The following is an 11,603-nucleotide window of genomic DNA, read 5'->3' on the forward strand; positions in this document are numbered from 1 at the left end:
GGCACGGGACTGAGAATTCCTCCCGACCCGGAGAGCGCACAGCGGGGAAGAGCATAATCTCCATGATTTACAGGCTGCGCCTCTAGTTTAAAATACATTAGGCTCCAACTATTTAATTACTGGGCACTACCAAATCACAGAGACAGAGGAGTCAGTCACGTCTGCTAATGCCAACATTTATCATCCTATTTATCTACTCCAGCTTCTGAGACCCATATCGAATCACTTCCCTGTATTAGCTAATAACGTACGAGTTTATTCCTTGTACCTCGGGGCCGCCCTCAATGGATATTAGAGCGCTGCTGGCAGCGTGCATCCACCCAGGGATAGATAAACTGGTTTAGAGCATATAAAGAATTGTAATCATCAGCTAAAATTCAAATCCAAATCAAAGCCTATTTCTGTGCTGTCTTCTGCCCCCAGATACCGATTTTCACAGGAGAGTAAATGCACATAGTGCTTGGGCTCTCTGTGTGGGCAAAAGGCCGTAAGATTCCCAATATGTCCAAAAAATCATTAAATACCAACATTTTACAGTTGCTGAAGTGCACAGAGAAATTAAGCAGCTGAGAGGCAGGGAGCAGGACAGGGTGCTGGGTCTCTGGGCAGCACATTGCACCCCCCCAACAACACAATTCCCGTCCTGCTTGCTCTGTGGGGAGGGCAAAAACTGACTGGGACAGGCAGGGACAACGCTGGCACTCGCAGGACCTTTACAGACCGAATCAGCTGCAGGAGAAATTCAGCTGGTGAAGCAAATCTGTCCATGAAAACATTGGGCGTGCGTGGGGGAATGTGGAGACAAGAATGAGGAACTTCTGGGTGCTGGGCAAAGTCACTGCGTGTGCTCAGCCTGGTCCCAGTAACACCCCAATAAACCCCACGTGAGGGGGGTTTGCCTGCTTTTCCTGGTGACAAGGACATGCCTTTTCCATAAGGAAAACAAGCTTTAATTGCTCTATTTGGAACCGTTCAAGCAGTCTCATTTTTTGGATTACTCGGCAGCCTCCTGGGTTTGCAGGAGTGTCTGTCCTCAAGCTGGGCACTACGAAGGAAAAAAGACTTTCCCTCCTCCCAGAGAATCACAAATATCCTTTGACTCCACAGCAGGTTTTTCAGCTGGTGCCTTTTACTTCCATCACTGTGATGATTATCTCATTATTGCTTATATGTTATGTATATAATGTTACATATTACAGCCTACCATATATATATATATATATGCATATTTATAATCTGGTGGTTTATTAATAGCCCCTCTCACCCTCTATTTCTACTTGCCAAGCAGGTGAGCCCACCTTTGAGACTAGTAATGCTCAGCCAACCCCAATACCCTGAGCTCTGGTTGTTACAGAAAAAGGCAGCTCCATAAGGAGCAGAGCATTGCAGTGAGATTATCTCTGGATCTTTGCAGAGTCCTCTGGAAGAGTTCAAACACAAAGCTGTCTTAATTGATAGCGTGGCCACTTAGGGGACCAGTATCCATAGAAACTCGGGGGCCTTGACAAGATGACAAACAGCACTGGGAGAGCCTAATAATAGCAGAAATAATGAGGTGTGGCCAAAAAACCCACAACAACAACAAGCAAGGCATCTTGTGGTATCGAAGGGGTGGGCCCAGCCTAATGAAAGCCTGGCAGAGGACAGTGACGGCTGAAGGACGGCAAAGCGCAACTGGAGGATGGGGAAAAAAAAGTCACCAAAGCTGGATGGGATTTCTGTCCCAGGGAAAAGCCCTGTGGCAAACGGTGCTGTTGGGAGCATGGCTATGGGGCTCTGCTCTCTGTATGCAGCCATAAATCGGGAGTAGCACCACTGGGAGCATCTCACTGTGTGGCAACACAGGAGCCTACTCAGGGATGGTGCTTTGCCCGCTGGAGATCTCCAGCCAGGCTGGGACCAGGAGAGCCCTTGGGAACCGCGGCGGGTGGTCTCAGCTCCTTTTCAGAGCCTCTCGTCGGGTTTTAATCACCTCTTGACCCAACTACAGCTCTTTCTGCTTAAGCCTGGGCAGAGCGATGCCACTCGCAGCACAACTTTCCCATGCATCGCAGTGGCAGAGCCCATCATTGCCCATCGATTCGGGGCTGCGCCACTCGCTGCTCCCTGAGCTCATTGTAGCACCGTAACTCATTGTTCTGGGAGACCTGACCTTTTTCTTAATTAGCTTAAAACCTCACAATAAAATAATAATAAGGGGGGAAATTTTTTTTTAAAAAAGGAAAAAATAAAAGAAAAAAACCCCTTCGTAAAAGCCAGTCGCAAATCAAAAGAGGCAACAGGGAGAGCAAGCAATGTGTCACCACAAGTGTCCGAGTCAATGGAAACCTTGTTAGGTGGGGAACAAGGGTCTCCGCTAACAAGCTCTTATCTGTGTTTTTGTTTTCTATTGAAGGTGCATGTCATTAGGAGGAGTGTTAACAAGAGCTCTCAATAGCTTCATATGGCCAATGGCCTCTGAATATTCATGAAGGTGTGAACAGAATGTGGGAAAGCGGCTGAAGAAAAGGCAAGAAAAGCGGCAAGAGGGTTGATTGTGCAGGGAAGAAAGGAGCCAGGGCTCTGTGGGAAAAAAGGGGATCCTGAATCCCTCAAACAAGAGCTATTCCCCAGGCAAAACCTGTCCTTCAAGCGGGGTGCATGGTATTGATGGAGCAAGAGATGTGGGATTTTTCTGAGAAGCGCTGGCAGGGAACCAGTTTCTGTTATTTTAGGTCACAGTGGCCAGGTTTGGGGTGGGTTAAACTAAAATCACAGCAGCTGATGGCCATTTTAGTTTACAAAAACCCAAACCCAGAGACCTGAGCATGAACAACATAAACCCCAGCTGCATTTCCCAGCCCTACTTCTGCATGGCCACATGGACAAAACGCCTCTTAGCCCTCACATCCCCTCCCAGGGATGAGCATTGACACCCTGAGTCCTGCTGCATCCTCAACTGTGGGTGTTGTAACCTCAACACCCAGCGTTATCCTCGATATAACGGCACAAGTTGCCCAGAGACATAGTGGAGGCCCCATCCCTGGATATATTCAAGGTCAGGCTTGATGGGGATCTGAGTGACCCAATCTAGTGGAGATGTCCCTGATCACTGCTGGGGTGGGACTAGACGGCCTCCAAAGGACCCTTCCAACCTTACACATTCTGTGATTCTATGATATTAATGCACAAAGCCCAGCAACCAGGCTGGAGGGTTGTTCTCCCTTGCAGATGCTCATTGCTTCTCACCAGGTGCCTGGTTTTGGAGATATGCAACCCTCTCTCCAGGCTTACAGGGTCCCAGGAGAGATCCAGAAGGTCATCTTTACTGGATGCCCTATAGTGAGGTGGGGATGTGCTCACAGATGGAGCTGAGGGAGGTAAGGGAGCATGTACTCACCACACAAAGGAGAATAACACATCCACACCCAGATACTTGCTGCCCAGTCCCTGCCTCCTCACACACACCCCAACATCCCCATCCACTACAGAAAAACCCAAATTTGCCCTGTGGTAAGAACCTGTGGAGCCAGGTGGGGAAAGGAAAGAGGTTTTTCCAAAAAGAAAACCCCTTTGTAGGTTTTGCAGCCACTGCTTCTGCACGAGCATGGGGTCAGGGATTTGGGCTGGGCTGTTTTAACACCAAATTCTTACTCTGAGAATTTTCAGAGCAAAATTATACTGCAGAGTTGCCTCTTCTTGAAAGGCTCCAATCTCACATGTCAGTCCTGGATAAATAGTTTTCATTCAACAAATCAATGAATAGAAACAAAGTACAGGAAAATAATGTCAAGTCATTTCACTGATAACGACAGCTGCTGGGCTGCGAAGGAGAAAGGGAGAAGCAGGAGGGGGGTGTGGGGAAATAGATTAAAAATGTAAAAAGCAATGAATCACAGCTGGGGGGAAAATCATAAAACCACAAGCCACCACTGCTCCCACACAAAAGTACACGGTATTTACTCATCTATTTCTTATGGAATTTACAGTGGAAAAGAGAACAGGGGATACAATGCAAGTGGATTCTCAAAAACGTCCTCGTTAGAAAAGCAAAAGGGCTTTTTTTTTTTTGCCTGTGTGAACACCATGCAAAGCAACGAGGCCCCAAGTGGGATGCTGCCCCAAGCTACCAGCCCTTCGAGCCCGTACCTTGCTAATTTGACACTTCTTGGTTCATCGTTTGCTTGCTGGTGGTTTTCTCTGCAGCACCTGGAGCTTTGGTGATGGGAAAAGCAGCTGTGGGGAAAAAAAACAACCCAATCAACAAATAAGCTGAAAGGGGTTTGCAAGCTGGGGGGAAGAAGGAGTTTTGGCTGCTCCAGGGCCAGAGCAGTTTTGCTGAGCTGTGGAGGAGGTGCTGCCAAGCACCCACCTGGGCACAAAATGTGGGAGACATCTATCTCCTTGGGCTCAACCAACACCCACCTGGAAATCACCCCCACCGTGGGCAACACTGTGACGTTAAGGGGCACAGGGTGACGTCTCACTTGGGGTCAGCCACAGCCCCCAAGCCAAGCACTGCCAAACCACCCCAAAACAACCCAAAATCCCTCCCCACGGGAGACAGGACACGTGCTTAAGATGATGCCCTGCAAGCTCACCTTTCAAACCCCATGCTGCAGCTGCTCTTTGTTTGCTACATGAAGACTCCCTCAGAGGCCAGCGCTTCACATCCTGCCCCAGCTGGGCACCTTCCTCAGTTCTCCGGTTTCTGCAGGCCTTTGTTTGGTTTTTAAGTTATGCCTTTGAGAGCTAAAGCAGCTTGAAGTTAATCAGCAGCTCCTCACAGCTCCTGGAAGGGCTTCTAATGGACACAGCAATAAAATGGCCCTTGATGAGAACACGGGGAGTGCTGAGAAGAGTGACAAGGGCCAAGTCCAGCATAAAAAGCTGGTCCAAGGGGTTGTTTTTAGCCTTTTTCCCTCCCTGGCGATGTGTCAGGCAGCTCAAAGCCCCCCCCCACCTCCTACCAGACCCCAGAGGTGCACAACAGCCCCAGAAGCACCTTGCACGGGACAGGATTAGTCCCTGGATGGTCCCAACATTTCCAAAAGCAGACCTGAGTAAAACACCTTTGCTTGAAGAGCCATAACCCTTAGAGGAAGCCACCTCCAAATATGAGAAACCCTGGGAAGACAAGAAACACCAGAATCTCAGCGACTGTCAGGAGGGCTGCAGAGCTAAGAGGAAGCTCCAAGACGATGGTGATGTGGCTGGGAGCTTATCCAGCAGCTTCCATGCCATCCTTCCCAGGAAGCTGACCCAGTGCCGCTGCAGCGAGCGGGGACCTGAACCCTGTACCTCCTGGGATGGGGCTGCATGGGGTTGGCTGCCCTGCAAGAGAAGAACTGACTGAGTCTGGACATGGGAGTTAAACTAACCCAGGCCAAGTTGTACCACAACACGTCTATTTTGCCTAGAAGACAACATAGAGGAAACTTCTAGAGGCCCAAACCACTCAACTTCTGCTCCATTCCTGCAAGCTTGACTTTCCCTTTCAAACCAGCTTTTCCATTTTCAACTAAAATGCTGTCAACCACCACCGTAAAAGACTTAATTCGAAGCGCAACATCTCAGTTTTCCTCTCACCAGGATTTCGCCTGCTGGAGCAATCCCTTGCTGTTTGCTTTTAAGAAAGGAAATCCTGAAATCGGGAATTCCCTGGGAAACATGCAGCCCAGCTGGTGGCCAGCCCTGCAGCACTGCCTGGGGAGTGAGTGGGGACAATGAGCTATGGCTGGTGCCCGTCCCAGGGAGCCAGAGTTAAACAGCGCCAGTTCCTCGTAGGTCTGTTGGCAAGAGCAGCCTGAAGGACACTCATCTTGAGAAAAGACTTGATAGCAAGGAATAAAACTCACCCCTTTAATCTCAGCTATAGTTTGTAGTTTCATTATTAACCACAGAAGGTGAAAGAGGGTTTATCTTGCCCAGGCCATGACCAGAAGGATTCAGCTTGCACCAGGCAGAGTGAGCAAGGGTGTCCTCTTGCACCGAGGACTGGTGTTGAGCATCACTTCCCAGACCAGCCACAACAGGGTTTTCAGGGCTGCTGCTGGCCAAGAGAAGCTCAGCAGCAGCACAGGGAAAGCCTGCTGGGGTACAGAGCAGAAGCGAGTGATTTCCCTGACACTCGGGGTATTTTCTAGCTCCCTCCAGCAGCAAGCAAGGGAAAGCACGCACGACTGCCAGCCTGCTGAATGGCAGGGAAAACTGCCTGTTAAACCGTGGTGGAAAATAGGTTTTATGGCAGCCTGAGAAGGCTGTGAAGTGCTCCGGCTGCGAAGTGCTCCGGCTGCACCGCTGCGTCGGGAGGGATGAGTCTCCATGGGAACCATGTGGTTATTCATCTCCAACAGGAGAGTGAGCAGCCTTGCAAGGTGCCACGGGGGAGAAAACAGGGTTGAAGAGCCCGACGGGTTGGACGGGCGCTCGTGGGCGAATGGCCACTCGTGCACATTTGTTCCCACAGCTCCTTGCCAGGACAAGCGTTTTCCTGCTACATCTCTCCCCCCACCCCACCCACCCAGGCACCCTTGGAGCATTCTGAGGGCCACAGGTGAGCCAAGCACCCTGAAAAGCGATGCCAACACAGGTCTTTCTACCTGGAGCACAGACGCATCTCCCCACCTACGATGCCAGTGTGACATCAGAGCCAGGACAAGCACCCATTGTGCCTGGCTCCAGACCACAGTGCCCCACACCAGCCTCACAGCAGGTACCACCCCAAACGCCCAGGCAGCCGTGGGACACCAGTGGTACTTATGGCTGCATTTTGGACAACAGAGACAGGACAAGTAGAGCTTACCACCAGAAAAGCCTGAAATTTATGTTAAAACCTCCTGGGCTGGTACATCCAAAAGGATTTTTGCTCTTTTCTTGCTGAACTCCTTTTGCAAGCACCAAAGGGCTCCCAACAATGCCAAATGTCTGCCTCTGCAGTCTGAAACAGCCCAGTGTGGGTAGTGGCTCCTTTGGTGCATGATGAGGTACAACAGCAGCTTCTGTGTGTCCCCTGCAAAATTAATTCAAAGCACACCAAGCCACGAACCTTCCCCCAAAGTGCTTTTTGGTCTAACTGGGGCCTTTCTTGCATTTTACAATCAAAGTTTGAGTGTTTTAAGCGCTGTTTGATGCTGTGCAAGAGGCAGAGGAAGAGCTTGGCAGGAGCAGTTCAACCCACCTGCTGAAACACCCCAGAGCAGTTCCTGGCATCGGGTTTCTCACAGGAATGTAGTCTTTTTGGTAAAGCTGGAGCCCCAGCGCTATCTCTTAGCTCATCAGAAGAAAACAATCACTGTGTGTTTCTGTACCAAGGCCTCTGCATGTTGCAAAGGTCAGATGCTGCAGCTCCTGTTTCTCTGGAATGTCGTGGACTCCAGGAACACTCAGTTTCCCATCCCTCCTGTGCCTAGAGAGGAACAATGGGGAGGGTAAGAGGGGTGGCCAGGTCCCTCCAGCCACTCCAATCCCACCACTTCCATCACCCAGTGTGGTGCCCGAAGCCAGACACCTCCAGGGGGGTGATGGATGGTCAGAGGCAGCTCTGCCCAAATCCTTGGGGTGGGTTGGACAGGAAATTGTTATTTTCTGGGGGAGATCTATGGGATTTATCACTGCTCTTCAGCTGGCTGAAGAGGTCCCAAGGGATGGGAACAGGAGACAGGCAAAGTTGCAGTGGCCTGGATCTGCTTGTCCCTTCTGGCTGGGTCACCTTTTCCACCACTCACTGGCCTCAGCCTGTCGACATGTCCTACCTGTGCTGGGTCCCTCCAGGTGGATCGATCCAGCACTGCCCAGGCCGAGCATCCCAAGGGTCTCCTGCACTTGGTGGAATCATCATTGGAAAACAATTGCCGCTCAAATGATGATACTTGGCCACAGCAGGCAGCTTTGGGTGCCTCACCCAGTGAAAACCCCCACCTGTCTCCAGAGCTCAAGAAACAGGAGGTAGCATGAAGGCTGAGCGGGACTGCCTAATGGCTCCTGGGATTGGTTTCCTCCTCTTCTGGGAACACAGGGTGATAAACGGCTACTTAAAAGCCCACAGACTTGTTTTCCTCAAGTCACCTGGAATTAGAGGGATGGTGCAAATGCCAGTTTGCCAACACGACACAGAATATGGTGAGCTGCTTGTTCACCTTCCCAATGTGATGCACGTGCCCACACCCGCAGTGCCCACACAGGAGCTGTGCCCCCCACTGCAGAGCCCGAATCTCTGAAGCTTCTCCAGGCATGGACCATGCAGCTCTGGGCTTATCCCATCTCCCACCCAGCCCAAGATGGCTGTGCCAGCACTCTCCACTCCTGCAGAGTGAGAACCCTTTATAAACCAGAACAGCACAGATGGGAAATGCATTTACAATATGAACATTCTCAGGATTAAGACCCGCTGGGTGTTTCTAACTAGCACAAGGAACTGCCAGAGTTTACATTAAGTGATACTGCTGAAAACTTGCCTTGATTCCTCCATCTCTGGTGAAGGAAGGGGAAACTGCAGTGTGGTTGTAGCTCTCCCTGCCTATCACAGCCTGAACTGTGGGACATTGCAAGGCCTTAGGTCACCTGGAAGAGGACAGAAATGCTTTGCCATAATAAAATCCTCTGGACACAGCAACATGTGGAGAAACCTCCCTCCTCCCTGCTCTCTGGTGATGCCGACAGAGCTACACATCGAGCTCAAAGGCACCAGCAGGTCCCACCTCCAGCCACAACCCAAAAGCCCATGGCCAGGTGTCAGTGTGACACCTGTGTTCCAGCTTACGTTGCACAAGGGCTGCTAAAGGCATTGTTGCATTATGGTAGGGCCTAGACAAACCCCAGAAGGAGACGCACCCCAATGAACCTAGCAGTAGTTACCAGCTTATTTCTGAAAGTCTCCAAAAAAGGGGGTGCTACCCCATGGATGAATAATCTGGAATGTATGAGTGAAAACACAAATCAGGGCTGTTGTGAGCCCCCAACAGCACTTTTGGGGCAGCACTAATTGGAACCAGGGTGCCTGCAAAGCCCATACTGCTCCCAAAGGCATCCGTGAGGTAAGGGTATGAAGAGACATCTCTTCTCTTGGCTGAGCCCATCCACCACATACAGGTTCCTCTGTCCTTCTGTCCGGGCTCCAGGACCACCTCCTCCCCACCACGCTTGGCCCATCCAAGCTGCAGTTGTGCCATACCTGGTGCGACAGCTCCGGCTGGTGGCTGCCAAGGGCCACGAACAGCATTCACACAGAAACAGTTCTTTACTAGAGGAACATGGGTATGCCAAGCAAATGCCTTGTCTTCCTGTTTGTATCAACACACCCAGCCACAAGAGGCAGGAAAAAACTCATCACAGGTGCTTTTGCTGAACACTCAACATGTATACACAACGCACATTTTCCATTGTAGCTGCTTTCCGCAGCACAACAAGGGAAGAGATTTAATTACACACAAACTCTACTAAATCAAGAAGAGAGACAGCTGAAAATAGAGAGGAGAAAAAAGAAAAGCCCATTTAATTCAATTTATTTAGCAGCATCTTTATTGCAACAAAGGTTTTGTAATAAAACGCAGCAAAACTAATGTCTCCACTTTACATGATTAAAAGCCATGTAGCTAGAAAGGTGGGGGAGGGAGACCAATAAACCCACTGGAGTGAGACATGCAATTTTGTTAACGCAAACAGCAGGCACTTCATGTTCTAAAATTAAACACCTGAACTTCTACTGTGCAGAACATCCAAGTAAAAACCACATGAAGATTTCTCTTCCCCTTCCGAAGGAGCGGCCCAGAGAACCATGAGGGGCACTCAGAAAGTCTTTACAGGGTTCTGGTACTCAAGTAAACAGGCAATTCAAGGCAGTGTTCTAATCTGGCTGATTATTTCATTTATTTATACTCTATTATTGCCTCATCAAAAGTCGAGCGTCACGTCAGCAGTGAAACAGCCTGCCTGACACACAGACACACACAGCAGAAACACAACCCGCTTTTCCTGGTAGGGAATAAAGGTTAGGACCCCCGGGCTCAGAGTTTGTGAGTTCTCCATCATTTGCCACCCAGGCTCAGACTTAAGGTGCTCCAGGGCTAAAGCATTACTACCCCATCCAGCTCAGAGCCTATTTCCATAGCCTGCGCTCAAATGCCACTAGGAAGCAGGGAATGAGTTTTCCATCCCAATATAATGAAGCAAGTTGATTTTCAAAGCTTTACTTGGTGCTTTGAACACATTATTTTATTAACAAACAAGTTAACTGAGTTTATAAAAAAACCCCAGTTCTGGGTAGTTACTAGTTCTACTTTGTTCTGAATAAAAAGAGGTAACTGAAAACAGAGGGGTGGGAGGTACAAGGGCGGCACAAAGGGTGAGACCCAATGGCTTCACGCATTGTACACTCAAAAGGAATCCCTGGAAGCTGCCTTAAAACAGGGCAAGAGAATGTTGCTTCCAGCAGAAACAAGCACAACAGATCCCAACCCCTTCTAAGGAAAAGAAACCGCTGGCATCAACATGCAACAACTTCAGCATCTCATCGCGGAGATCCCCGTATCCCACACATATTTACATTCATCACAGAGACACCTGTGGCACCACAAAGGCTCAGTCCTACTCCTGGGCTCAGGGCAGACCCACCAAAGGGACAAACTAACCTCTGTTCTGAGAGCAACTGGAATGGTTCTTCCTCCCACAGTTCTGCTCCACAACCGCCCTCGCACGTGCTCCCCTGGGATTTCACTAGTTCTGCTTAAAATTCACATTAACCAAGACATTTGTTAATGTGCAGGAAGCAACAAAGGTTAATCCTGAATATCAAACAGGCTGGAAACCTCTACTTGAGTGACAGCACCATCTCCTTGACTACAAGGTACAACCTTGGCCTGGAGCAGTCAACTCCAGCAGCACAGCGCGGGGCAAAACCACTGCTCTCTCCCCTCGCCAGCCCTGGACTAACACTTTGCCGTACAAGGTGCTGGACTACTACTGCTCCCCGCAAAACAGTCCTCAGCACTGACACCTTCCTACCTCTGCCATCTCAATCAGCTTCATCCTTCCTCCTGCGTCCCTGGGGATTTGTCATTGACTGTGTAGGGCTGGATCAGAGCTCATTTAAGGCATCTCTCACACCTTCACCAACGAGCAGGCATCTTTTGCAAAGAACTACAAAATTCTGATGAGAAATCCTCTCGGCATTTCCACAGGGCAAGAGAGGATGGGGTCTTAAAGTGCTTAACTACTGTAAAAAGAAAAAAAAAATGCAGGAAAGAAAGAAATACATAATTTATGTTGCAAAATAGAGTACTTACAGTACACTGTCGTTCGATAGCTTTTCGATATATATTTAAAACAATGGAAGGATGCATTATTAAAAAGTCCTATGTCAGCACTTGTAATCACATCCTGTGCTAAATCAAAACCTAGCCTGGTTTACTTGCATAACAGTTAGTTCTTCAGTATCCAAAAAAAGCACTGTTTGATGAAGGCCATTTTTGTTCTGTTTTTTTTTTAAACAAAAGGATTAGTTTCGTCTTAAAAATCATAGAGCTTTACATTCAAGGGTAATCACCTCTAGAAAAGGAACAAAACCACCCCAAAAAGCAAGTTAATTTAATATTGAACAGAATATAAACAACCCTGGAAAAGGTGAT

This window comes from Gallinula chloropus, assembly GCF_964237585.1.
Source record: "Gallinula chloropus genome assembly, chromosome: 9".
In the NCBI taxonomy this organism is placed as follows: domain Eukaryota; kingdom Metazoa; phylum Chordata; class Aves; order Gruiformes; family Rallidae; genus Gallinula; species Gallinula chloropus.